The sequence below is a fragment of the Anas platyrhynchos genome, chromosome 2 (assembly GCF_047663525.1).
Source record: "Anas platyrhynchos isolate ZD024472 breed Pekin duck chromosome 2, IASCAAS_PekinDuck_T2T, whole genome shotgun sequence".
In the NCBI taxonomy this organism is placed as follows: Eukaryota; Metazoa; Chordata; class Aves; order Anseriformes; family Anatidae; genus Anas; species Anas platyrhynchos.
In genome coordinates, this window is record NC_092588.1 from 39,398,911 (window position 1) to 39,426,024 (window position 27,114).

General features: G+C 41.0%; 1 long non-coding RNA gene across 1 annotated transcript; it reads right to left on the reverse strand.

Annotated features, from left to right (window-relative positions):
* Positions 1 to 8,813: 8,813 nt before the first annotated feature.
* On the reverse strand, positions 8,814 to 12,252 carry LOC140001700 (uncharacterized). The gene is made up of 3 exons (XR_011807191.1): positions 12,005 to 12,252; positions 10,875 to 10,955; positions 8,814 to 10,123 (listed from the first exon to the last, which is right to left on the reverse strand). It is a non-coding gene; the product is annotated as an uncharacterized lncRNA (long non-coding RNA).
* Between the last annotated feature and the right edge of the window lie 14,862 nt (positions 12,253 to 27,114).

Below are 27,114 nucleotides of genomic sequence, written 5' to 3' on the forward strand. Positions count from 1 at the left end.
ACAATGTGTGACTTAAGACTATATATGATGCTGCCCAGTGCTCTAACAACTCCAGTACTACACACTTCAGTATGAATCAGAAGTCCCCATGACTCAAAAAAAACCATGAAAAACCCTGATTCCAGTTTTTCTGAAATGTTTATTATGACTGGAATTACACTGAATTTTTAAAAGCTTTATATTTTTATTGTTCTCATGCCATTCTTGCCAGAACATCTTTGTATGTGGCTGAATGACAGCACTTTAATGACTTGTTGGGCGATGGATTGGATGACATGGAGTATACTGCCCCTGAGCTACTCTGAGATACTTCTTAGGAAACAGTCCTGACGCTGCAGTATGAAGTATAGATGAGTTTAATTGGAAAATAAAGCTTTCCCATGAAAATCTGAGCCCTGCAAATCCTAAGGGAAATGATGAAATTAATATTATCACCCTTAGCTTCCTCTCTCTCTGTGTGCTCTGTCTTCCAAACCAGCTTGGAACACTCAGAAATCTGATAAATTTACATGAAGTCATCGGTCTCAGAGACTCTTTGAAAGAGCTATGGACTCCATGTTGTTGATCTTATTCTGTTGTGTATGAAAGAGTGAAGCTGAGAACAGCTCAGGCATGTTTCGTGGATTACAAATGTCTCACACTCTACAGAGGTCCCTGAAGTAAAGTACTTCCAACAACCTTTTGCCAGGAGTCTCTAACCAATAGTTTCTTTTTCCTGAAGATGAACTTCAACTTAGACTTCTTTGACATGACATTTACAAATCATAGCCCTTGACCTTTCCAAAGTTAGTTCACCTGCTTTTTGTAGGTTTTCTTCCATGCGCTGAAGGCAGCTCTCATTGTTCTTGATTTGTTTCATCAATCAGAGAGATTTCCCAGGTTGTGTCCAATTGTGGATACACATCCTCCATAATCAAGGCAAAAAATGCTTTCATTTTAATGACTGCATTATACAGAAGACCAAAGTGTTCTCCAGCCCTTTGCTCTCCATAAGACTTAATTTTCTTTTTAGCCATTTAAAATTATATGGTAACTCTTTATTTAGTCTCTGAAGGAGAAAGTCTTACTGCAAGAGATAGCACAAACTATATGTATGAAGATGAAGAACATAGAAAATTCTATAGCTAGTGATTTTTGATGCTGTACATCATGTAACACCAGCTTTGAGAGTTGTTTGAGATAACACCATCAGAAATGAACCCCAAGAATCATTTCAGACCCTAAAAAGCAAGTCCCAGTTTTATATCACCTTTTCTTCTCCAAGATGTCCCAGCATGAATTGTAGGATATATTCTGTAACCCCAAGGTCATAAAAACACCTTGGAAGGACCTGGTACACTGAGTGAACAAAGGGGTTCTGCTAATCAAAAGAGGATGCAGTGATCCATGGGGTGACAACACACAAAACGTGGGACCCAGGCATGCTCTCAAGAGCCTAGCATCTTGCAAAGATTATGGGTAGACTAGTTCTCTGCCACAAAGGTCCTTGCTGAGGTCTTTGTGCACAGGAAGGAAGTTGAGGACAATGTGTTGAGACACTGTCGAAGCTGTTCTGGTGGTTGAGAAAGTATAGTGTAGATGAAATGTCACATCCCATTGTAGGCATGATGAAAGCACCCTTTATTCTCAGACTGTTCACAGACTCATGGGAGAATGCTTGCAGAAGTGCTAGGCATTACTTGCAGTGGCAGTAGTGCTTAGGTTTGGTAGAGGCATTTCCAGGTTTTCAGATGAAAGTTTAAATATCACAGCTGGTAGCACTTCTAGCAGCAGTTGCTAAAACTATTCTGATAAACTGAATTGTCTCTTCTTTCTGCATTGGATAAATTGAATTCCCTTCGGCTTGCTAAATGTTGAGTATTCAAGACCAGATTTCAAAAGTTGTGTTTCTGTCTGAGCGGCACAGACATTAAAACTCTCCTGATTAATACATGGTTCAACTTCACCTTTCTGTCCTTGGCCACAGTCTCCCTGCCCCTGAACACTGCAGCTCTGCCATACCACATGAGCTACCTGTCATCTTTCGCCCTCAAAGTAGCTACATGTCAGTGTTAGTGATTGTATATCATTAAAATGCACTTCGACATCCTTTGGTGTGTGAGTACCTATGGATATGCATTATTCAAAAGAGAAAAAATGCTCACAAGACCTAGGATTTTCCTGTTTGCCCAGCCCTGCTGGAAAGCAAAGAGAGCTCACACCATAACCACCACTTAAAGCAAGCATTCTCAGTGATGTTTGACGCGTTGCATTTAGAAGACAATATTAATATAAAACTCTGGATAGCACAAATTCACTGAGCATTCCTATCACACAGCTTCTGCATTTTCTCCGTTGCCAATGTCTGCAATATTTTTTCCATTGTGTAAATATTTGGCTTTTGTATAAACCCCACTCTCATCACTTTGGCTATGTTTAAATCCGCTGAAAGTGGATATTGCCACAGCAGAGGCAACAGGAACACATTTAGATATAATGTAAGGAAGTTCAGTTTCAGGCCATACCAGACTTTTGCTGAGTGTGATTTGTAATATTGCCTGCAGAGTTATTCCTGCCTGGCAGAAGGACTCCATTAGGATGTAATGCTGTTACAAGCTCCTTTATACCTTCACTGTGATCTCAGAGGGACAGTCTCTCTTTTATATTCTCTCAGACTTCCTGAGGAACTAATTTATCTTTGCAGAGTTTGTCCTGTTCTTTCCAAGGCAGAGGCTTTCATAATTAAAAGTCTGGCTAGGAGCTGTTCTGGGGAAAGATACATCCCTTCAGAGTGAGATTTCTAAAAAGTCTGAAGAATATATTTTTCTCCCCCTCTTTCTAAAAGCACTTATCCTGGTGACTAATTAATATGGTCTGGGAGCACACTGAAGCTGTTGTCTAAAGTCTCCTGTTGCAGGCTGAGGTAAGTGTTCTGATGAAGAAAGCAAGGATAAAGCACCAAGAAGCCTAATTTGGGACAGATAAAACTGTGCAGGTCAGAGAAAATGCCGTTGGGGTAAAAGGAGTTTGGGGAAGGAAGAAGCCACTGGAAACAATGAAAAATCTCCCTTCTGAGCAACTTGCAGCAGGAAGAAAGAATTACAAATAAAGAGTCGAGAGGGATAAGAGCAGTCCTCAGGTCCAGAGCCAAAAAGTTCAGACCTACACGTCACTAAAGGCACAAAGCATTTATATATCAGTAGACAATAGCTAGCTGTCTGTGTGTGAGAAGGGTACAGTTCATGTACAGCTTGGCATCCTGGAAATGCCTGCAATTATTTCTTTCCACACCCAGGAACATCATTTTGACAATGGAACCTTGAATCTGAACTGTAAAATGTATTTACTGAAATGCTGAAATGAGTCTTTCTCAAATTATATAAATTGCAAACAGGCATGAAGGGGAGCTGATTTTCTACATGACTGAGCATCCAGTTTCAGGAATCTAAGGGGGGTGAAGCTTTTGCTGTGTGGCAGGGTCCTGTCAGAAGCCACTAGTTCAAGAACACCGCAGTGAACCTTATGGTTCATATGGCCTTGAATATAAACCAGGGTGTTACATCTGCTAGGCCTTTTTTTTTTTTCCTTTTTTTTTTTCCTTTTTTTTTTTTTTTTGAAAGAAATCATGGCAACAATGAGGTATCAAGTTAGCTTTCATATCTAATACTGTTCCCTAATCAAAAGAGTGAAAAACTTCTTTACTGGGGCCATGCACAGAGATGAAACCAGCCGACAAAGCAGATAAGCAGATGCTGTTATTGAAGTCCCAGGACCACAGAAGGATTATCTCTCTACCTGAAGTCAAACACATTGCAGTGAAATAAAAGTTCTTTGTATATGACCTGAAGTGTAAACTAAAGGCTGCTCTCATCCCCAAAGCATCCTAACTGTAAAACTAATTTAGTTCCATTCACTGTGGACCAGGATTACTTGATAGTTCATTGAATTAAAGTTTCCTGGACTCATTCTGCGGCAGTGATGCCAACTGAAGCCAAATATCCCATGCCACTCTCTTACCTGGTAAAACAGATGAGCTGCCTATTGGGAATTATCCTTGGCTTGTTTTATTTCCCAAACTCTGCTTGGGAACTGCAGGAGAAAGTGCAAATCAGCCAGTGTCAAAAACGTGCCAGAGACTCTTGTAACATTTAAGAGTGTAAATGATTTCAGTTCCTGTGCCTGGGAATGCTCCTCGGTGTTGTTTATCTTGGAGAAAGGTCTCTGTATGAGTATGCTTTTTATAATCTATAAATTATTATAAGAGAGGACTTTAAGGCCTTTAAGAGAGATTGGGGTTACATGTAACATCTACAGTGATTTGGAACAGCATTTTAATTCCTGGCTGACTATTTAAATTGTTTACTCTTGTATCCGATGCCTAACTCTTAGGGTAAGTTTTTTTGGAAGTCCAAACAGATATTGGGACCTGTGTTAGCAAAGAAACTATCACGTCATATTAATGCCATATTTATTTATTTATTTTTAAGGAGAGTTTGTAGCACTGATGATTAAGTGTATGGACCTACATACTAATATATACTGGGATAAATTTTCATAAAAAAGCTATTCCATGGAGAACTTGCAGAAGATGGTGTTGATTTTTTTTTTTTTTTCCCACACTCTGTTGGCTTCCATTATTTACAAAATAGCTTGGATGAAAATCTACTTTAGAAAAGATGCAAGAGTATAAGAACTAACCAAACTTTTCCTGCTAATAGGTTTGGGGAAACATTGAGAACAGCTAAAGGTGAACTGTTGTGAGTCTTCAAACAAAATAGACTCTTTATCCATTAGATTCATAACACTTCTACAGGAACATACACATATTAAAGTAGTCTCAGGAGTGTTCTGATATTATTCCTTGCTAGCAGCAACATCATGCTGTGAATTACAAGTAAAAACATAATTAAAATGGAATATGAAACTACATGGTTCACACAGGGTTGTTGTACACATAATATCAAACTTTGTCTGGATGCACCTAGAAAATGTCAAGTGAATTTGATTGTAAAATGAGAGGTAGAAGTTAAAAAAAAAAAAAAAAAAAAAAAAAAAGGCACACATTGATACCCAGGAGTTATTTTAAATGGATGACCTACTTGTTATAGAAATGCATTTTAATTGTGTTTTTCTGCATGGAAATTTAAGACAGTTATGCTTACTCTCACGTCTTTATCTGTGAAGTTACAATTTACTCATTCTCCACCAGCTTCAACCTTCTGGACAAAGCAAGCACTGTTTAAGTTATCAGTGGGGGCATTAAATTATTCTAGTACAATGTAAAGACAAATTAAAGTTGTCTTTGCTACTATTCAGGATGTTACTTGGAGATGAAGAAAACATTTCTCTATATATAACATTCTTTGGTGTCTGTATCCTAGCCTTACTCAAGTTTGTGCCAAAATTACCATGAAATTTACTGGGGTCGATACAGCAAATAGGGGCTCATCTGCAAATAGTTGCAAAAGCAGAGATGGAATGATTAAATCTGGTTTGATTCACTTCAGCTGGTATCTGCCACCTTATCTTGTGGTAAAACTTGCTAGAGAAGATAAGAACCACTTCTGCTGGACTAGATATATAACGGCTGTGATCAGAAGCCCAAGTATCATTAGGCGCTTGTCCCTTTTAAAAAAAGTGGTTTGGGGAATTTGTATTGAAAGCACAACAGTGCGGATGAATTTGAGTCCAAATGCTTCAGGTTTTTAAGTCCTGTGAGGGGCAAGAAGGAGCTGGGGGAACATCCCAGGCCCTATGTGTGATCTGGTTGTGATAAAGGCCATCCCTGTCAGGGAATGCATTTCCCTGGCTTGTCCTCTGCTATGGCCTTTTCTGCCAACAGAGCTCAGCAGAGAGAAAGTAACAGAGGAATATTAAAACCCCCAGTTCACAGGGGAAGTTCACATCTCTGGGGAGAAGCATAATTCTGCAGTCGTAGGGTTTTGATAGCCATATGCACAGGTATGTGCAGTAACATGATAGAGTTAACATGGAGAGTTAAAAGGCTAGGTCCAAACACTTAGGTAGAATAAGTCTTGTTGATAAATTGTAAGCATGTGTGTAATTGCGGCCAGGATTGAAGCCAAAGGCAGGAAAGAAAGAAAAAAAAAATAAAAAAAAAATGCATGATTTCTGTGTGGCTGCATACAGTGTAATGACAAAAACAATTTAGACCTGGGAAGCTAAGTGTTTTTATTGACTAGATAGATCATATTGTACTGTTCCCATGTGATCCTGTAAGCACATCATCGGCTGGCTAACCCAGCTAGCAACAAGTGTAACTCAGAATGGATTTAATGAGATATATTTAATGTACATTCGCAACCACATTCAACACACAGGACTTTTTGTTTCCCCCAGGCTTCTGACAAAGCCTGTGTCCAGCTGTGAAAGTTAATTGTATGTTATGTTGTAACTGGCTGGGGCTGGCAGAGAAGCCTTAACCTATGGTATATTTTTGTCCCTTGGCAGCAACACAGAAGAAGGGGAGGCTGAATTTCATTTCCCTCTGGTTTGATATATCGCTAAGCATGGCAATGTACTGGGACATGTTTTTGTGTTGCAGTGAGCTGCAGATGTGTTTTTAAACATTTTGCCTCTTTGCTTACATAAAATAAGGTTACAAATTCTTGCTGGTTCATTTTCCCATACTTCTAGCCCAGGTATGTGCCTGCTGTAGTGCCTGCCTAGTTTGCCACTACAGTAAACAATGACAGAAATTTTATGTATTCTCAAACTGTCTCATTAGCTATTCCTTAAATAGGGCTTGTTTTTCTCATCCAAGACATCATTCATCTCTGTTGTTTTTTCTTTCTTTCTATTTTTTTTTTTTCCTCCCCAGCTTTGTTTATTTCACTTTTAATTCCATGTCTAATTATCTCTTTATTAATACCACTGTGATATTCATCTACTCTAGTTAAGTGGCTGTTAGTATTTGTGTCCTAAATGATAATAAAATGATTTTCTACAACCAGATGATGTAGAGTCTCCTTTTCTCTGGCTCTGTGTCTATGGCTACTGCAGCGTCCTGGAAACCACCTCATCACATCCAACACATCCAAACCTTTCTTTTTTTTTCTTTTTTTTTTTGGTGAAAATTGTATTAAGAATGTGCTTAGGCATTCTTTATCTTAGTGGTGGGCTATGGTTTTGTTTCTTCGTTCCTCCAAGGCCATAGATTGACATGTGTTTCACTAGAATGTGAATTTATGGATGGATCAGGAGGAATAGGCACGATGCGGGTGTTCACTTACTTCTGTAGTTTGTGTGTGTGTTTCACAGGCATCTTTTTTTTTTTTTTTTCCTTCTTCAAACTAACATTTCATCATTAAAGAGCAGAAATACATGGTTTTCCATCTTCATAATATTCCTGGAAATATATAAAATATTTGTAAATGCCAGCTAAATGTTTACAAATAATAGTTTCAATAGTGTGATATGAAAGTTACAAGCTAATTGAACTGAGTCCCCATAAGTGAGGAATTTTAAGATATTTCAGTTCAAATGTCTCCATTTCAAATCAATTTTAACCTGTTCATTATTGATTTAGATTAGTGAGGTATCAGCTGAAGGGCTTTACGACTAGTATGCTAGAAATGGTCAAAGAGAATAAAGTCAGCTCATAAGTCTTAAAGACATCTGAGGCTTTCTGGTTACATTTTGAACATAAGCTGCATAACCACCTGTTTGATCTAAAGTGGATCTCAGGCTGATTCGGGGTTTGTCTGTCTGTCTGTCTCTGTTTGTCTGCTTGGCCTATGCAAACCTGTTTAAGCAGCTTTCACTAAGCTGGGCTAAATTGCTATGAGCTGTGTTGGGACTGAGTTTTGGGGTTCCATGCAGAGGATGCCAGGTCTTGATCTCATTTAATTTCCAAAATGTAGCATTTAATTAAGCCAGTGTAGCTTTAGGAATAAAAAAGGAACAAGGCTGGGAACAGCCTGGAGCTGACAGCAGATGACAGGGTGTGGGGACGCCAGAGCAAATTGTCCCCTTCAGCATGGAAATAGGTCCCTTGGGCTGAGACCACGAGAGTGTTGGCTACCTCTGTCACCCAGGTCCCGCAGGTAGCTCTGCCCAAAAACTGAGACCAGCCTCTGTGGGCTGATCAGTGGGCACAGAATGGTGCTTTTTGGGGTTTTCAGAGGAAGCATGGGTTATGGGCAGTATGGTAAGGGCAAAAAGTCAGGAAGAAGAGCTGTGAGGCTTGCAGGAGAGGAGTTTTCAGCATACCAGCATGAGCCCAGCACAGCAGGTTGGGAGCTGCCTGTGCTCACACACAGGTGTGGAACAGAGCCTTGCACTCCGGCACCAGGAGCGACCTTTACAGGAGCACTTGAATTCGTGTCTTTGGTAAGACAAATCTGTGGCTCTTTTGGGCAGATATGAAGTGTGTAGACCTGCTGGAAAACCCTTTTTGTACACCCTGACATCTCCTAAGGGAGCATTTCAGCAGGTGGCACTGGCACTGCATCTGTCCCACACTGAAGCACTCTGAGGAAATACAGGTCCCTCTTGCCAGGAGAGCTACTTTTTAAGCAAATAGCCTGCTGCTGACAGGGGGATGCTCCATTACAGGCACGGAGACTTTCATCTATCTCTAAGCATGCTTTAGAAACAGCTCTAAGTGAAAAAATGTAATTAAAGAAGCACATTGGGTATTATGCTTAAAGCCTGCAAAGCATATGAACAGATACCATCAAGAACTTATGGAATTGCTGTTTAATAGAATAACACTATGGTTATAGTTAGCACCCATAGCATAAAGTAAAAAATGGTGTATAATTTAAAAATATGAGAATTAAAAAAAAAATCCAGCTTATTTCCTAATAAAGTCCTCGAAATAGAATCCTGTGTAACCTTTACTCATTAGGTATCTAACATGCAAAAAAGTATTTGTACATTCAATATCCACAATTCTGTATAAATATCAAATACAAACAGATGATATAGTATGTGCCTTAGAAAAATACATTTCCCTCCATACATTCCTATTACTACATTGTTCCACAAAATTCCAAGTTTCAAATGAAAAGCCAAATAATATAAAATAAATACATCATCAAATATTCTGAAACATCTCTCTATTGAATTACAGCCGCAGAGTGGGTTTCTTTTAAATTCCATAAATGGAACGATTTTTATTTTAGTTCTCTGCTTCCTGTATTAAATGAGGGAAGAAGAGGAGTCACCATAACAACTGTTCTACCACCAAAATAAGCAGCATTTTCTTAAAGTGATACATCTATCAGGCAGGATAAATATGTATTTGGGGCTTACTGTCAGAGATTGATGGCATTACATCAGTATTGCCACAATAAAAGCAAAGGAGGAAGCAGGCCAACATCACACATCCCATATCCCCTAGGCCTGCAATTCTTCCTTCTTTATCTTTTCCTCACCTTACATGCACTTAGCCAGCTATATTCAACAGTATGTCTCCATAGCACCACATGGTTCTTCTGTTTCTATTTTTTTCCTAGTGCAACACTTAAAAAAAAAATACAGCACGAAGCTGACAAAGTTCATCAGAGGATAAGAGCAGTTTATTTTGTTTCAGGCAGAGCCGGAGCTGTTGGGCTGTTTGCTCACATGGAAGAGTTGTCCCACCAACCTGGGCATTTCAGACAAGTGAGTGGTCTGAGTGGACGTCATGGTCTGGAGAACAGCTAGGGCTTGGAGGTAACATTAATGTTCTTCTGCTAGGGTATAAACAGGCACTTCATTATCAGCACCAGTTCCTTTTTCCATTTATAAAGAAAACAACATTTGTTATAAATAAGAAAGCAATCATATCACAGCTGGAGTATTCCCTAGATTATTCTTAAGTTTAAGTGTAGCTGGATAGAATAATTACAAGACATCAGTGTTGGTAAACAAAGCTAATTTACATATACTGACTCACTCCATACATCCAGCGAGCTCTCTTAATCCCTTGCGATGTTTTCAGTCACAAGATCATGCGTGTAACAACATCAGACCTTTTTATCCCTCAAGTCTTCCATTTAGCCTCCCGAGGCAGATAATATCTCTTAGCTCTTCGGTGTGATGAGGAAAATGCTCTAATCAAATACTCTGTGGGCTATTATGGCACATAATAACAGGGGCTCTTGATGGCTTCATCAGATGTGCATCGGAAGGTTCCCTTTCAACAGAAGAAGAAATTATTTCAGTTTAATGCGAAGCTTTGGGATATACATTAGGAAGGCTAGAAATAGGGAGACAAAATGGAGGGACAAAGCTATTACGACTTCAGTGACACATAATAACGTGTTTTGTAATACCTGCTGTTTAAATTGAAATGCTCTCATCACTGATTACTGGGGTCCCAGCCCAGTTTCCAGGGCCTGACCTGGATTTGGGAGCCTACAAGCAGCTGCAAATTCTATTATGTCATTTTGACGTTTAAAAGCTGCCCAAAACTGTACCACTTCAGGGCGAGGTTTTGTCAGGACTTGCAAGAAAAAAAGAAAAAAAAAAAAAAAAAAGAAATGGGTTGAGGAAGTTGCTGTGCCAGCTCCCTTCAAGGCAAGCCTGAGAGACCGCACAGAGCAGGGTGTGATGTGTGGTAGGGCTGCTCCCAAGCAGGCCCATGGAAGAAATAGCTCTGCAGGGTGTTGGGCAGACTGTCTGACGGATCTGCTGGTAGAGGTGGTCTGATGAGCTCCCAGCCCAGTGAAAATCTTTATCAGTATATGCAAACCTATGCCCGTCAACGTGTGTGCTGTTACGTACTGCTATTCTGCTTACAGATGAAAGAAGCAGAAGGCAGAGTATGCTGTGCACACCCCAGATATGCAGAAAAGCACAAGTAATTTCACAAAGCAGGGAAATTATGTCAGGTTGAAGCATGAACTAATGAAGACCAAGCTGTTAGGCCTTTGGAAAAGACTTACTGCTGTAAAAGGTTTTTCAAAACGTTGGCATCTTGTCAGTCCATCTACTGTTCCTCCGACAGTTTCTCGCTTTACATATTCCTATACAAAGAAACAATGCAATTGGTCTCTAACCCTGTGATCTAATATATTTTAGGAAGGTCAATCATTACTATTGTTCTTTTAGTACCTGTTTGTTTTCTCACAGATTATTTAGGGTTGGACGGGAACTCTAGAAATCATTGAGTCCAACTCCTCTTGTCCAAGCACGGCCAGTCAGAGCAGGTTGCCCAAGCCTGTGTTCATTGGGGTTTTGGTTATTTCCAAGGGTGGAGACTTCACAGCCTTTCTTTGGAAGAGGCTGGCTATATACGTGCAATTCGTTATGCTTTGTTTTCCTGCACTGAGAGTAGCTGTTCCTACATGTAACATTCACAAGTGCTGGCTTTTTTTTTTTTTTTTTTAATGCACACATAAAAATGTTACAGGCAACCCTTGTTTCCAATTCAACAGTAGAGGGTTTGTTTATGAAGAACTGGAGACAAGCACTTGCCAGAGTCACTAGATGCTCTCATTACAGCCCAGACCACTAGAAAGTCTGCTAGCCAAATTCCCAGAGCACAGCCACTAAGTAAGTGTGCCTGTGAAGAAGCAAAGGAGCAACACTGGGAAAGCTCTGGCATGTGTTGCAACATCTTGTTCTGGCCTGAGAGTTCAGCCGTGAGAACAGAGAAACCGGTGCTTCAAAAGGCATCACAGGAAACCATGGGGATACTGCAGAAGTTCACCTGCTCTGAATTCTTACAAGCAAGGTGCAAACAGCACTTCATTTATACGTTGCAGGCCCAACATGCAGATGGCTTCAATAAATCCCTGGAAGGTAGCTCAGATAGATTTTATGAAATTCGTTTAATGGAAGCTCTCATAAATAATTTCCATGCATTATACTGTACCTACACGTACTGTATGCAGATACGAGGATCCTGGGACAGAGCCAGCCAGCTGGTGCAGCTGTACAGGCACCAACCTTGTACCTTGTACAGGTACAAGGTTGGTGCCACGGAAAAGGTGCCAGCCACCAAGTTTAGTTAGCACTCCCAGCAGGTGGATTAATTCACAATTAGGCAGCCATCTTTTAATAATTCGCTCACCTTTTCCTCTGAGCCAAGGTGCAGCTATGATAACCCAGGAAGGAAGAGTGATGGCTTCAACAAGCACAAATGCAAATCTCTAACAGCTTAATTAAAAACGGAAGGTGTTATTCATTCCAGTCACACGAGGCAATGTTCGCACTGCAATGAAAACAATAAATATAAGCCATTGTATTCAAGAGGACAAGCTAGTCAAGAAAATACACTCCATATATCATGTTTTGACACTTTTGGAAGCATAAATTGGTTATGATTAACTCTAGAAGCGTTGCCTTGTCTTTCCCAAAACAGATGAGTGGATTTAGGAATTCATCCAGCAGAAAGGCAGCCAAGGGCTTTGCTACTGCCAGCAAATCCTCCACAAGTTCCTCCACATTGCTCTTACACTTGACCTCACCTCTGACCTGCAGCAGGGTCTCACGGTCCTTCTCCTTCCCCATTCTTTTTATTACTTGCCAGATTCTCTCGAAGTTTGTTAGAATTTGTTAATTCGTTTCTGAGGTGACATTAAAACCAGGAGCTCAGTGGCAGCCGTGGTGTGGAGCAGAGATGTGCCTCCTGGCACAGCAGGAGCAGCTTGAGGAAGAGGAGGCAAGTCCTGCCCTGTGCACTGATGCCTGTCCTGCATTTTGGCTCTGTGTTCAAAATGAAACCTGCTAGCAGGGACTCCTGAAACCAAACAAAGCCTCAAAGAAGTGAAAAGCGCTTTTCACAGGGAACTTACCAAATAGCTTTTTATTTAGCATTTTTTATGATTAAGTGTGAGCAGCTAATAATACAAGCGAACCAGAGAAACACAACACCCTGACTTCTTTAATCATGATTCTGGCAGAACATGAAGAAAAAAAAAACCCTCAGTTTGGCTTACTCCCATATATTTCCCTCAAAATGTAGCAGAGTTTCTAAATTCTGTACCAGCTTTGAGCACATCCAGTGCTGTTTTGGAAGAGTCCTTTCTCCGAGATAACATTTCAATGCTCATCGCTTAGGTCTCTTGCCACCCCTGTTGTCCATCTTCATGTTTTTCCGGTTGCTTTTCTTTACCACTAGCAGAACTAAATATGCTTTGGCAGGTTTTTGTTCTCTGTCCATTAATTATTTCAACATAAAATACTGGCTCTAAATCCTAGAGTTTCCCCTCTGACATACAGCTCAAGGTGTGCAAGTTATTCATGCTCACCACTCGTAAAGTGACCTTTGCTAGGGGAATAAAAGCTCCAGACTTGTGATTACCGCTCCTTCATTTTTCCCAACTATGATTGCACCGCTTCAGTCCTGTCAATAACATTTCCTTCTCCAAGGTAGGGCTTTTGATACACAATTTTATTTTTTCACGACAAGTTGTGATTTGTCATCTTTCTCCACAACAACATGAACTCCAGGGCGTTTTCACAGGGAATTTTTAACATTTTCCCAAGTTAGGGTCTATTTTTAAAATAACAAAATGATTGTTTTAAAAATTGTTCAGATGTAGAAAAACAGAAAATAATGGATTTGAGGTAAATTGTATTAGACTGAAAAGGAAAATGATGTTAATGGTGCTTGTTTTTGCAGTTGTTGTCAGCATACATGTTCCCAGGGAAACGCTACTGGTTTAAGCGCATGAATTCATAATTTTCTGAAATCTCTGTGATAAATATGACTGACACTTGAGGAATAGCTATTTCCCAACCCAAAGGAGCTATTTTTATCTTGAAATGGACCATGAGACCAAAGTTTTATGGTTTCTAGTCATGGATTTATTTTTCACCTTCTCCTTGAGGGACAACAAATATAGCCTTATTACCAAGAGGAGCAGCTTTTTCTTGGTGTGACAGACAAAGAATTTAGTCATTTGCCTTGAGGCTTTGTCAAACATTCCTTATTGCTGTATTGACAATGAAATGTCAAAAAGGTCCTCAGAGCACTAATTTTATTTTGCTTGGGTTCTAAGGAGTAACAATTGAAATAGCTAGTTTTTTAACATAAACATCAACTTAAGCAAATAAATTATCTTTATGTCACTGGGAGCTGAGTAATATTTGCAGAAAGCCTGCAGCTCAACACAGGTGAGAAGGAGAACAGGTCTGAAGGCAAAAGGGCCTGCCAACTTCTGATAGCAAAGGTCTAGTTCAAGTGTCTCTACTCCCTAATTTTTCCATTACAGAGAAAGCCTCCCACTCCTCAAAGCTGAAATGGGTGCCCAGCTCATGGCCTGTCTTTACTATCCATTTCTCACCCTGAGTTGTGTTCTGTTCCCTCAGTAAACATAGATAAAATGTTTGTAAAATGTTTCTGGATTAGTGATAGACGAGTGATATATCTCCTGGGAGATGTGTGTGAACTGCCCCACTGACTTGCTGAGATTTGCACTGGATCAGAGGTAGCTCCCACAACCCCGGCACCAGGCATACTCCTCCCAACCTTTTTCTCCTTCCCCTCTCCTCCTCCCATGCATCCTTATCATGGAGGTAAAGTGGAGTTTGCCAGCTTCTTGCGCGTATAGATGCTGTATACCCGTGTTTTTCTAACTTTTGCAAGAAGCCAAAGTTCACAAATACTGAGCCCTGTGTTCAGCCCAAGTTGATTTTTCTGTTAGAAGTAAATGTTTCACACGGCTGCATCTGAAGTCATTTGGGATGAAAGGCTTCATTGGGAAGGAAAACTGTTTCAAAAGGCACCAAGTTACTCCTTTGGGAGCACCGCTATCTGAGATAGTCTCACAAGAGAACAACAGACCCTATTCACACAGACTCTGGGCTCAGGTTCAGACACAAACCATAGCTTTAGACCAAACGAGAGCACTGCATCGGAATGCAGCCAGCTTTAGGAAAAAAAAAAAAAAAAAAAGAGAAAAAAAAAAAAAGTAAAATTGGCTACAAATCTAGACCAAGTATCATAGCTGAGAGCCTGTTTGAACACGTGCTTTGGTCCTTATGATTCTTTGCATTACAAGCAAGTAGGGTATAGGCAAGTGGCTGCAGGCTGCTGCTTTGCCCAGCGGATCCTGTGCCAGCAGAGGGACCTTTGCAGCAGTGGGGGCTGGCACCTACCAAGAGCCCTTTGTGCACAGGGCTCTCAGGCACAAATACAAGGATACCACATTTGGCTCGAGAAGCCCTTGAGCCAGAGATTGCTGGAAGCAGCGCAGAAGGAAAGCAGTGGGAGGTATTGCTGCCTTCACCTTGTTCCTACACCCTCCCAAGCCAGCTGCTACTGGGGGAAATCAGACACCAGGCTCTGTGCGGCTTTGGTGTCCCTTGGTGTGGATAGTCTTAATTACTAAAATGCAGTGTATTTAACATATAAATGCTTTGGGAGAAAAAGAAAAAACAAACAAAAAAAATCACTAGTGGTGTAGAGAAGGAGGTATAACAGGGCCAAATTCGCAGGCTCTGCAGTTCTCTTTTGCACTACCTCTGTTGGGATTTGGGGGATTCTGAGCCTCAAAGGTTGTCTCTCTGCCAGTTCTTCTTGGTGGCCTCCTTCCCATGAGAGGGGAGGGTATGCTGCACTCCCATTATCCCTAAACACCAGAGAATATCACTCCCAAGAAAAAGAGAGGATCTACTTTCACACATTTCCATTTCCAAAAAGAGCCACAAAGAAGGTGTTCTTGGCATGGTGAATCCTTACTTCAAGAGGGTTTGTGAAGGTAGACAAATATTTCTGTCATTTAAAACTCACTTGAAATTCTGCAAATGACAGTAGCAGCTCCTTCCTTTTAATTTCACAAACAAAAGATGATATTTAGCAGCTGGCAGGACTTGAACAGCAAACTGGAAAGCATATTCTTTACCATTGCACTTCATGCAAGCAACAGCTATTCTCTGTCCTGGGTGACTTCCCCTACCCATACCCCAGTGTTATGTATGCCAACAAACGAAAGGATGTCTTGGCCTAAAACAGTCACCAGAATTATAGATGAGATGGCTGTGTCCAGCCATTAATTTGTAATTAGCTTCCTAAGGCAGAAATAAAATAATAAACAGGCATTGCTTAATAGGTATCACATGGCCACTATCTGCTCTGCAAATGGGATATAAACTACGAGCCAAATACTCAACTTCATTATTTTTCTAAATAGTATTTATAACAATAATAAAATATCTAATATTAATTTAGAGATTAAGGCAAATTTTTGCATAGTCACAAAGATCTTCATTTTCAGTGGAGCTGGAAGTAGAGAAAACAGATTAGCAATCACAAAGTTATCCTCTTCTTTCTCCTTGCTTTGTCAGTCTGACCCAAATGCATGTAAGCTTTCTTGCTAACTTCAGTGAGTGCTCAGTTATGTCTTCACTAGCAACACCAGCATCTTTTAGCTAAGATAGTGCCTATTTATCCTGGTGGAAGATTTAAAGTCAGGTGGACACCTCAGTGTCCAGATCTACATCACCTGGATCAGATCTGCAACATCCACAGGTAATCATCTGTTAGGCAGTGCTGCTGATGCCTCCTTCCAGAAGTAGTTTGAGATCTGCAGGTGAATAGTGTTATGAAAGAAGATGGTGCTACGAAATTACTGTCCTGATTAATTCATATTCATGGCTATCAGTTCCACTACTTGGAAGTCCAGGGAACTGCTTCTGTAAATGAAGAATGAAACATTGCTTGTAGCAGAGTGAAAGAGAGAAAAAAAAAAAAAAAAAAAAAAAAAAGGCAGTTCCAGGAGAGTCATCCCTAGAAACTCTTTTCTGGGATTGCAGCTGAAATAACTGCAACAATTGGTAAAACAGGCATTAATCAAGCTAGCAGGTTTCTCTTATTGAGAGTAATTAGCTACTCTGCCAGCTTCCAGCCTGCTCTGGAGTGGTGATTGGCTGGTAGAAAATTTTCGTGGCAGCCATATGAATGTACACACCCGTACACGGATCCTGACCAGATTATAAATTAGCTTCGCCGTGGAAGCTTTGACGCATAACGGCTGCTTTTAGAAAGAGAAGTGCTCTGCACAAAGCCACTTAGTGTGATGTCTTAGTTCCATGGGTAGCAATGGGAAGTTTCCCATTTATTTTTATGAAGCTGGGATTTTACCCTCCGTTTTGCTCACATGTATTCTCTCTCTGCAAGCCTAATCTTCAGGGGTTTTGAACATCTGTCAGATTCAAGTGGCAGAAGGAAATGGGCTGTTATTTTTGTGCAAAGAACATGTTTTTAATGGATTCCACTAAAACCTGAATGAACCTGATAGCAGATACGCTTGGGTACATGCAACTGAAATAAGGGCTAGCTCTAATTTTTGGGTCCATCTGCAGCCCACCCATAATGTGGGGAAAATTTATGGGATTACACTTCCTGCATGCATTAAGTTATTCATAAAAGACTTTACTGGGCTTATCCCTCAGTTTATTCCATCTTAAAGAATATCCCTATGGCAAACGACAACGGCAGAATCAGTTTGATGCTGTTGATTGGCAGACAAAACAACCATAGAAGAATAAAACAGAAGCAAAAAGAGAACAAAAAGACAAACATTTACTTTCCGGAGGGCATGTTCACAAAGACTAATACTTCTCAAAAGCTCAATAAAAGCTTCTTGATACTCCTCAAAAGTAAGAAGCAATTCAGAGTGCCCAGTTGAAGGTTCACTAAAGAGATCAGGTTTCCTGAGGCCAGGTGCTGAGCACTCTCAGCTTCTTGAGGGATTCTGAAGTTGGTATCTGGAAAGTGAGAAATTCAAAATCACTTGTTGCCCAGAGAAATGCTGAGCAATATTCATCAACTCTGGTCTCATTCCCAGTTCTCAAACCTCCGGCGGGGTTTATTTTTAAAACTGCACAATTTCAGCTCAAGTGTTCCTCTGCTAATTTCTCAATCTCCTGCCCCCTTGCCTTTTTCATTGAGGAAAAAGATAGATAAATAGCAAAGATGAGAGAGCTTATTTCACATGCAAGAAAACAGGCTGTTGTCAGCGTCTTCAGCAATGTCTACACATTTCTCTCTAGCTTTTCTACTGATGGCATTTAAATGCTGGTGGGAGCAATCCATGGAGATGGAGGAGGAGATACCTAAAAATGCAATCCACATCTCTAGCAATTGTGTCAGATTACAAGGAAGGAACATAGCTGTACAGAATTAGATTGCCAGTAATGTATAAAATGCTGTTCCCCAACTCTACTGCTGATGTATCAAGGAGTCTACAATTAAAGGACTCAAATCCAAGGCTGCACAGGCCTTGTGCCTTCTCTTGTAGTTAGCAGCAGATATATGTGTGTGAATCAGGCAGTAGAGCTGAAGTCCAAAAGCTGAGTCCTGCAAAGAAAGCTATTCAAGGGCATTAAATCTTCACAAGTCTGAAGCCTGGCTGGAAAGCCCAATGGATAATGGAGCCTGTGTTATCCAGTATTTTCTGCTGGAAGGATCTGCAGCTCATCAAAGTAGAGGAAATCATCTGTGTTAGTGTTTTCTACAAACTATTTGGTGTCTGAGAATTCAATTAAGTAGAATGGAGGAATAGTCAAATTAAGCAGCAATTTCATTAAATTCTTCCATTTTTTGTTTAACTTAAATGTATATGTAATTTGTATTTTCTGTTTATAATGGGAAACAAAGTAATAGTTATTTCCATGTGAAAAGCCAATGTTGTGTAGCAAGCTCTGCGTTTTTCAATATTTGTAATGCTTGGTAAGACAGGGATTTATGTGTATGCACTTAGTGCCACAAATACAATAAACTGTGCTTTTCCTGAAATGGTGTGTTTATACCATATGAAAGTGGTAGCCCACTAACAGAAGAGGGTAGGTCAGAATCACTAGCAGGAGCAATTGCTTCAGAATCTGAGATAAATGTTTATGGCACAGTGTCATGCTGTGAGAGATGCTTGCTCTAGCTCTGGATGAGCAAGTTGAGGTACCAGATGTGTTACAGGACACTGAACCAAGTGTAAAGAGGTAGCACCAGTTTCTGCTGGGCTTGCCTGGCTATTCTGCTTCTCCAGCCTGGACTTAACTGGGCATTTGTTGATTTTTGAACTCACCCTTCCTGGCTTCTCGAGTACAGTTCTCTTTCTTTGTAGTGGTTCAACTTAAACTAAATGACAGAAAGTGCCTTGGTCTTTCTCCATTTGACCTCTGCTACCACATCAAGTTTGGGACATTTACTGGGAATTAGTCAATGGGTACTCAAACTATCTCAACCAGGTACTCAACCTGGGAAGAACCCTAAATTTTGATTTCCCACTTCCATTAGCCATTAGGCTATAACCTAAAAGGACAAATAGCTGTTATTGTTCCATCTGATGTATTTGCAAAAGAGTGACTTTGTTTGCCATAGAACAGTTGTAAGCACCACTTTTGGAGATGGATGGCAGTTTCAGGCATGTGGTTTAATCTTATTGAAGCAATATTCATTGGGAGAGTTAATATCTTTTGTTAGATCTGCTGACAGAGTCGGAAAAAGCCTGACGTAGTTGAAAATAAAAAAAGTTAGGAGCCTTTCTGCTCATCCTAGACAGGAGTTGTGTCACTCTGTGACCCTAGCTTACAGCTCACTGTTTTGCTCACATAGAACAGACAATCCTAAAATCAGAGAGGAAAAATCACAGGAACAATGAATATTCAATCCTTTAAATTTCTCGTGTGAAAACAGATAACAGTATATTTTATATTACTTTATTAGGAAGCAGTAAAGGAGGTTAAAACTCCAGGGCTTTGTTAGTCATACTGCAAGCTACAGTACTGCTGATAACAAGCCACATCTGCTGATAAAGCCATTTCTGAGTGTTCCCTCCCTTCACCTCTTGCTCCTCTCCACGCTCCCATTTAGGCATCTGTAATTAGTGGTGGCCTTCAGCAATAACCAACAGCTCCCAAGCCTCCCTTTTTCCCAGGGCTTTCAGCAGTGGTATCCACTTAAGAGCCTCAGATCAAGTAATGAAGGAAATTTTTCCTGTCCATATAATAAATAACAGCTAATTACTAGGCACAGAGAAGGAGAGAGAGAAATCAGAGAAAATGAAAAGGCAAATATTCAACAATAAAAGGATAGCCTGGGACCAGCATCTTCCTGAGAAGGAAGGGCTGTGAGGACAGAAGGAGGTTGTTTGGTCACCAACAACTGCATAGCACTGAGAAACTTCACATCCAATAAGCCACAGCCTGTGCACAATACCTCATTTACCATTGTGCAAGACATTGTTGTTAATTTCCAGGGAGTGAGTAATAGGAACAACTCCCGTGTGTGCACACACACCCACGTAAGCACAGTTAAAAGCCAGGAGCGTCCCTTCCCCACAGCTGCCCTGTGGGTGCTTCTTTTCAAAGCACCATGTGGCAAAAGTAGCAGCCACTGCTCATAACCAGTGGCTTTATTGCTTTTGGAGCCTTAAAGGATACAGCTCTTGGCCACACATAAGCCTGTCATTAATACATCTTGATAGTGAGGGATAAGCCACTTCCATAGAGAGAAGCAAAATGAGAAGCAGTGATAAAAAACAACCTAAATACCCGTGTGAAGCTGTGGGCTGTTGTTGTACCAGGATGCCTCCATGCAAATTCTGCCTGGCCTGAGCTGAACTCTGGAGTTCTGACAAGAGGCTGAGGGAGATGCTCTACTTCTACAAATCATCCCCTCTGAAATGCATTTTGAGGGTTTAACTGTATTCAGAGCTTCCAGAATTAGAAACGCACAGGGTTTAGTGCAATTAGCTTGCCCAATGTCAAACACTAATGGGAAAAATCACACGAACGTCAGTAGCAGCACTGGGTTCTGTTACAGGAGCAGATGATGCAAGTGCAACAGGGAACCTTTCCCCTAAGAGGTCCATACAACTGGACACTACCAGGCAGTCCTGTCACTGGTATATGTCACGATGTTAGTGCTCACTGTTATCATCCCTGTACTGCTCAGCAGAAGGCTGCTTGAAGAAGTGACAATGACTGCAGCTTCGTGTATTTGAGGCAAACACTGCTGTCTTACTAGACAGGTTTGCATTCTATGATCAGGGAAAGAAAAAAAAATAAATAAAGGAGACTGCATGTTAGAAGGGCACTGAGAGAGCTTTCCCCCTCAAGACTGACAGAACAGCCCTGAGAATACAAAGGACAACATAAGGCAAACATCTGTTCAAATAAAGGGAGTCAGAGAGCTGCCTTTTGTAGCCTTGAAATAATATTCCACCTATAAAAATTAACCACTGTGTTTTTCCCCACACTTTAAACCCTATTCAGTTCTCCTTAGGATTATGTTTACTGGAAAGTTTTGCTTGTGCCATTTCTTTTTGTAGCAAGCTAATTTGTGGTCTGTGTAGCTTAATCACATTTTCTTCTGCCTTCTATTGGCAATACTAGCTCGGGACAAATAAAAGCCATCATTCAAAGGAATAACATACTTTCTTAACACAAGCTGACATAGGAAAGCAAGTGAGAGCTCAGACAATCCCAAACCTGCTCCATTAAGAGATGACGTTTTTAACAATAGATCTGTCGGACCCCACTGGAAATAATGGGGCCCCGTCACATCAGGAATTAGTGCGCGCGACAGGTGATTATGTTCTGGAAATGTTCCAGTGCCAGCTGTGTTGCTTCACGTTATTTGTAACCTCTGTAATTGTGGCTTTTCAAAACCATTTTTATTTGGAAAGCCACGTACAGAAGGACAAAAAAACCCTACTACCATTTGTTCAGGGAGGAAAAAATCAGCATATCAAAGCCTGAACAGTAGTGCCCTGTTTTCTGAATTGCTGGCTTAGACTCCCGTATTCTAACAAAACCCTAAACCCTAATGTAATCATTGTTACATGTTTCCCCCTTTCCTCACAGTCTTGTTACAGTTCCTGCTTACCAATGAATGGACCCACAAGCATCTGCTTAATGCCCGCAAAGAGAATTCCTTCTGAAATATCAGAACTGTGGAAAAGCTGAGTCTGCTCACTAGGCTCACTCCATCAGTAAGTAGGCAGTTTTCTGAGCATCTGAGGGCTAAACCAAGCAGGAGACAGACAAACAAACCATCCAGAGTTGCTTACAAATGGGCTTCACGTGCCTTTTCAATTGCACACACTTTTAAATACACCATCACTGTTAGGCTGGGGGTAGGATAAGACTGATTAACTGTCTGCCAGCTCTGGTCCATGCTTCTCCTCTGGGTAGGTCACTACTTTAGTTACACCCAGTCACAATTTGACCAAAAACACCTGTGTAGAGAGAATGTTAATTTCCTTTGCTCTGTACAGAACAGGACCACCTTTTGGTTGCTACCTGAAGAGTAATTCTTTCAAACTGCTCATCGTGCTTGTCTTGGTGTTTTATGAAATTTCAGTTCTTGAATTTCTTTCCTTAGATCATAGTGGGATATAGGTTTAGAAATTAGTAGGAGAAGGTTGTTCTGCCACCCAAAATTACAAAAATTGCCTGCCCATTATGCAAGTGATGGATTACTAAGGCAGTAATATCAGTAGTTATGCTCCTGGTGGAATAGATAATCTAGACATGAATCACCTTTTCTCTATTGCTGTATATTCAGAGCAAGTCCTTTTATATCTGACATCAGTGATTCCTGAAACCATCAGAGAAAAAAAAAAAAGAATATATAAAAAGAAGTCACATGAGAAGGGGAGGAAGTTTAAAGAGCTTTCCTAGGATTTTTAGTTGCCAGGGTAACCGTTTTACTCAGTAATCAATATGTTTGGCATGTTTCTATTGCTTTGTGACTACTCCCATAGACAACATTGAAAGGTGTTTAGGGAAAACACTGGAAGTGAAGAAAACTACAAACTTTGAAAGAACTGCTATGATTAAAAAAAAAAAAAACAAAAAAAAAACTTATGCCCAAATAGCTTAAGGTTTTGTAAAGTTTTGTCATTATATATATAAATATATATATATGTAGTGTAGTAATTTTCTTTAATAGGTTTTCAGGATTTGGTAGGATCCTTTGGAGTATAACAGTTTCAGTACAATGCCTGCCAAGTTGAACAAAAACTAGAATTTAGCTGTTTCCATTTTAAACATATTGCATTGTGCCAATTGTTCTGTTGCAATCAATGAAGCACTACCTTTAAGTGAGCAACTCCGAAATTTAAAAAGTAAATATACCAAGCCCGCCATCAAGCTACTTTAGAAAAATATCTGAGCAAAGTTACCTATTTAAGTTCATTTTTAATAAGACATTACAAATACTAGGCAGCAATCCAATGTACATCATTAAGAAATTCAGGAGTGTAATTCATAACATTCATGTAGTTTTCTATCCAAGCCTTTCAGAGAATTTTTAGCAAATGCAGGTATTACCCATATTGTTCTAAAGACAGACATACACTGGCAAAAGAGGTAGAACTATTTCCTCCAAGCTTTCACGGCAAAGCAGGACGTGACTTGTCAGTGCAGCTATGACTTATCCTTTTGTTGACATTTCCATTGTTCTCATGTCTGCAGTTGTATGGAGCAGAAGTCTATGACCTGGCCTCTAACTCATCTGCTCCTTCCCCATTTCTTCTCCTTCTTAGGCTGCTGCATTACAAGGTCTGCATCAGATGCCCGTGGTGAAGTTGGCCTAGGTTAAGGAAGTTGCATTACCCCAAACCCTCCATTTCTGAAGGAAAACAGCAGGAGGGCTTTCATGCACTCATCATTTTTCAAAGGTTCTTCCCACCCCTGTGTTCTGAACAGCTCTTACAGCTATGAAACGTCAAAATGCTAGAACTATGTATTCAGTTTAGCCTATTTTTTCTTACAGCCTTTTTCAAACAGAGAATCTTCAAAAACTTCACAGCTCAAGATAAAATTAGAAAATTTTTTAAAGAACTCGCTGCAGTGATGGCAGGATTGCAACAGAAGAGACATAAGGAAATATGTTAGAACAGAAAAGGAAGAATTTTTTATTAAAATGAATGCCTGTTATGGATGGGCAATTCCCATAGCTACAAGGCAAAAAGAAAGGGGGGAAATGCAAAAATACTGTTAATAAATTGACTGGGTTATTAATTTTATGCATTAGCATTTTCTTGGTTCATAAGCATAATCCCATGCTTATGGAATTCCATAAACATTGTTCTGTGCTGTTTCGAGATGGCATTGCACAAATTTTGTGGTGTCTAGATACCTCATGTGAAAAAATCTGCTGTGCAAACAGTTCTCACTGCACTGATCTGAATTTTCTTTCTCTGAAAAACAGTCAGAGGCCTCAGTGACGAATTTAGTGCTCCTGTCAATTTAGGCTCCCAGAGATAGGCCTTCTGCCTCTCATTGATCTTGCCCAAGGCAATCAGCAGTGCGGTTAAAGGCTTTTTCCCTCCTGGGAAGTGCTGTAAAATATCTGAGCTACCCAGCCAGGTAGTTGCTTCATCTGTGGCAGTTGTCTTCCTGCATCTTCCATTATCTGTAAGTAATTGCTACTGTTGTTGTTGTTTTCTACTGTAATTAATGACACCTTTTGTGGCCATACCGGCGGGATCAAGAGCTCAGGTACCACCCGCCTGAGGAAAAATAAGCCTGCGGAGTGCGGGGCTGTCATGCCCGTATCTGTTGTTTTGTGATAAAGAAAAGGAGAACACTGCATTTGTAAACAGAATGGCAAAGGCTCCCTATCTCTGCCCAGAAAAAAAAGGAAGGGCAGCAGGTTTGCTGTGAAGCTACAGACTCCGCAATGCTCAGCTCCCTCCAGGCAGGCCCATGCTGCGGTTCCCGGAGCTGCCATGCACCCAGCGCATGTGTGTGTGTGAAGCGATGGGTAACAGGGGGGCTTTTACATGGTCTGATGCAAAATAACTCACTCAGGACTGCATTCAGACATTTGGCAATCAGTCTGTGCAGACCTCTGTGCTGTGACAGCCAGAGCAGCAGCAGTACAAAGCTTCAGAGGTGGGTTGCATACGTTTGTGGAGCTTACAGGTGCTGGCAGTGTTAATCTCTGAGCCCTTACCAAGGCAATGGTGGGGTTTGCTTTTATCTTTCTTCAAGCCACAACTCCCAACGGCATAAGATTTTTGTGAGTCTCATCCTCTGTAAAGAAAGAAAGGCAAACCCACTTTCTTATCCTCATGCTTGCCAACACAAAAAAACACCCCATCCCTTTCCCTCATATTTCCCTCATTCTGGCTGCTCTTGGCTTGGACTGGCACACGCTTCGTTGGGTTAGAAACTGGCTGGATAGCCGGGCCCAAAGAGTTGTGGTAAATGGAGCCAAGTCCAGTTGGAGGCCAGTCACTAGTGGCGTCCCCCAGGGCTTGGTGCTGGGACCGGTCCTCTTTAACATCTTCATCAATGATCTGGATGACGGCATTGAGTGCACCCTCAGTAAGTTTGCAGATGACACCAAGCTAGGTGCGTGTGTCGATCTGCTCGAGGGTAGGAAGGCTCTGCAGGAGGATCTGGATAGGCTGCACCGATGGGCTGAGGTCAACTGTATGAAGTTCAACAAGGCCAAGTGCCGGGTCCTGCACCTGGGGCGCAATAACCCCAAGCAGAACTACAGGCTGGGAGAGGAATGGTTGGAGAGCTGCCAGGCAGAGAAGGACCTGGGAGTGATGGTGGACAGTCGGCTGAATATGAGCCAGCAGTGTGCTCAGGTGGCCAAGAAGGCCAACGGCATCCTGGCTTGTATCAGAAACACTGTGACCAGCAGGGCTAGGGAGGTGATCGTCCCCCTGTACTCGGCTCTGGTGAGGCCGCACCTCGAGTACTGTGTTCAGTTTTGGGCCCCTCGCTACAAGAAGGACATCGAGGTGCTTGAGCGGGTCCAAAGAAGGGCGACGAAGCTGGTGAGGGGCCTGGAGAGCAAGTCCTATGAGGAGCGGCTGAAGGAGCTGGGCTTGTTCAGCCTAGAGAAGAGGAGGCTCAGGGGTGACCTTATTGCTCTGTATAAGTACATTAAAGGAGGCTGTAGAGAGGTGGGGGTTGGCCTGTTCTCCCATGTGCCTGGTGACAGGACGAGGGGGAATGGGCTAAAGTTACGCCAGGGGAGTTTTAGGTTAGATGTTAGGAAGAATTTCTTTACTGAAAGGGTTGTTAGGCACTGGAACGGGCTGCCCAGGGAGGTGGTGGAGTCACCATCCCTGGAAGTCTTCAAAAGACGTTTAGATGTAGAGCTTAGGGATATGGTTTAGTGGGTACTGTTAGCGTTAGGTCAGAGGTTGGACTCGATGATCTTGAGGTCTCTTCCAACCTAGAAATTCTGTGATTCTGTGATATAATTTTCATATAGTTGGTTTCCAACACCTTAATAAAGTCTGTTCTGCCAGTAGAAGCTGGGAACTTGGTGATACCAATTTTTTCAGGTCTAGCCCGTCTTGGCCACTGTGACCGGCAGGCCAGGAGTGCAGACCTGGTACATTTCCCTTAGAGACCTTCCTGATGTCTAATTTCTCTCCTTCACTATGTGCCCATATATACTATATATTAGTTATTTAAAAATATATCTTAAACTAGAGTTAGTGTTGAGAATATATACAGGTGCATTAAAGCAATAAAACCTCACGGGGTTATTATAATCATCCCATAAAGAAACACGGCAATCCCAGTGACTTGAAATTGAGCATAAAAGAAATGAAATTAGGTTAGAGATAGGGAAAATGTCTTCATATAACCTTTACGAGGCTCTCTAGTGAGATAGTGAGAATTTAAAAAAAAAAAAAAAGCAGCAGTTTAAACTAAAATATCTTCATAAGCAAGCAATCATTGCTTCGTGCTCCTACATTGATGAAGTACAGTGTATTTTAAGCAGGCTAGCTGTCAGTGGGCTAAACTTAATTAGTGGTGCTGATTGCAAAGGCTGGGTCAACTCTGCCTTGGTTCACAGTGCTCTTCAGAGCCAGGTTGCTAGATGCTGGAAGCTACAGTGAAGACAAAAACTGGGCTTTTGTTTGGATGAAGCTTTCCCAGACTTGTTGAGAGCATGCTCTGCTCGCTCTCTTCTCTTGGAAGAAATTTCATTGTTCACACTTGACAGCATTCTGTTGTCTGCAGATGTTTCTTAATTGGTTTTGGTTTCGATGACACCCATATGAGACCTACAAAATGAAAAATAAAATGAAATTTGATTAAATGTTATGGAAAAAGAGCTAAGCATGAAACTGAGAGATTTCATGAGCAAAGCAAGGAAAAAATAAATAAGTCACAGTGGGATGTAAAATGGCTAGATTATTATGGTGCACATTCATTTCCATATTGCATTTACGTTCAGCAGTGTTGTGA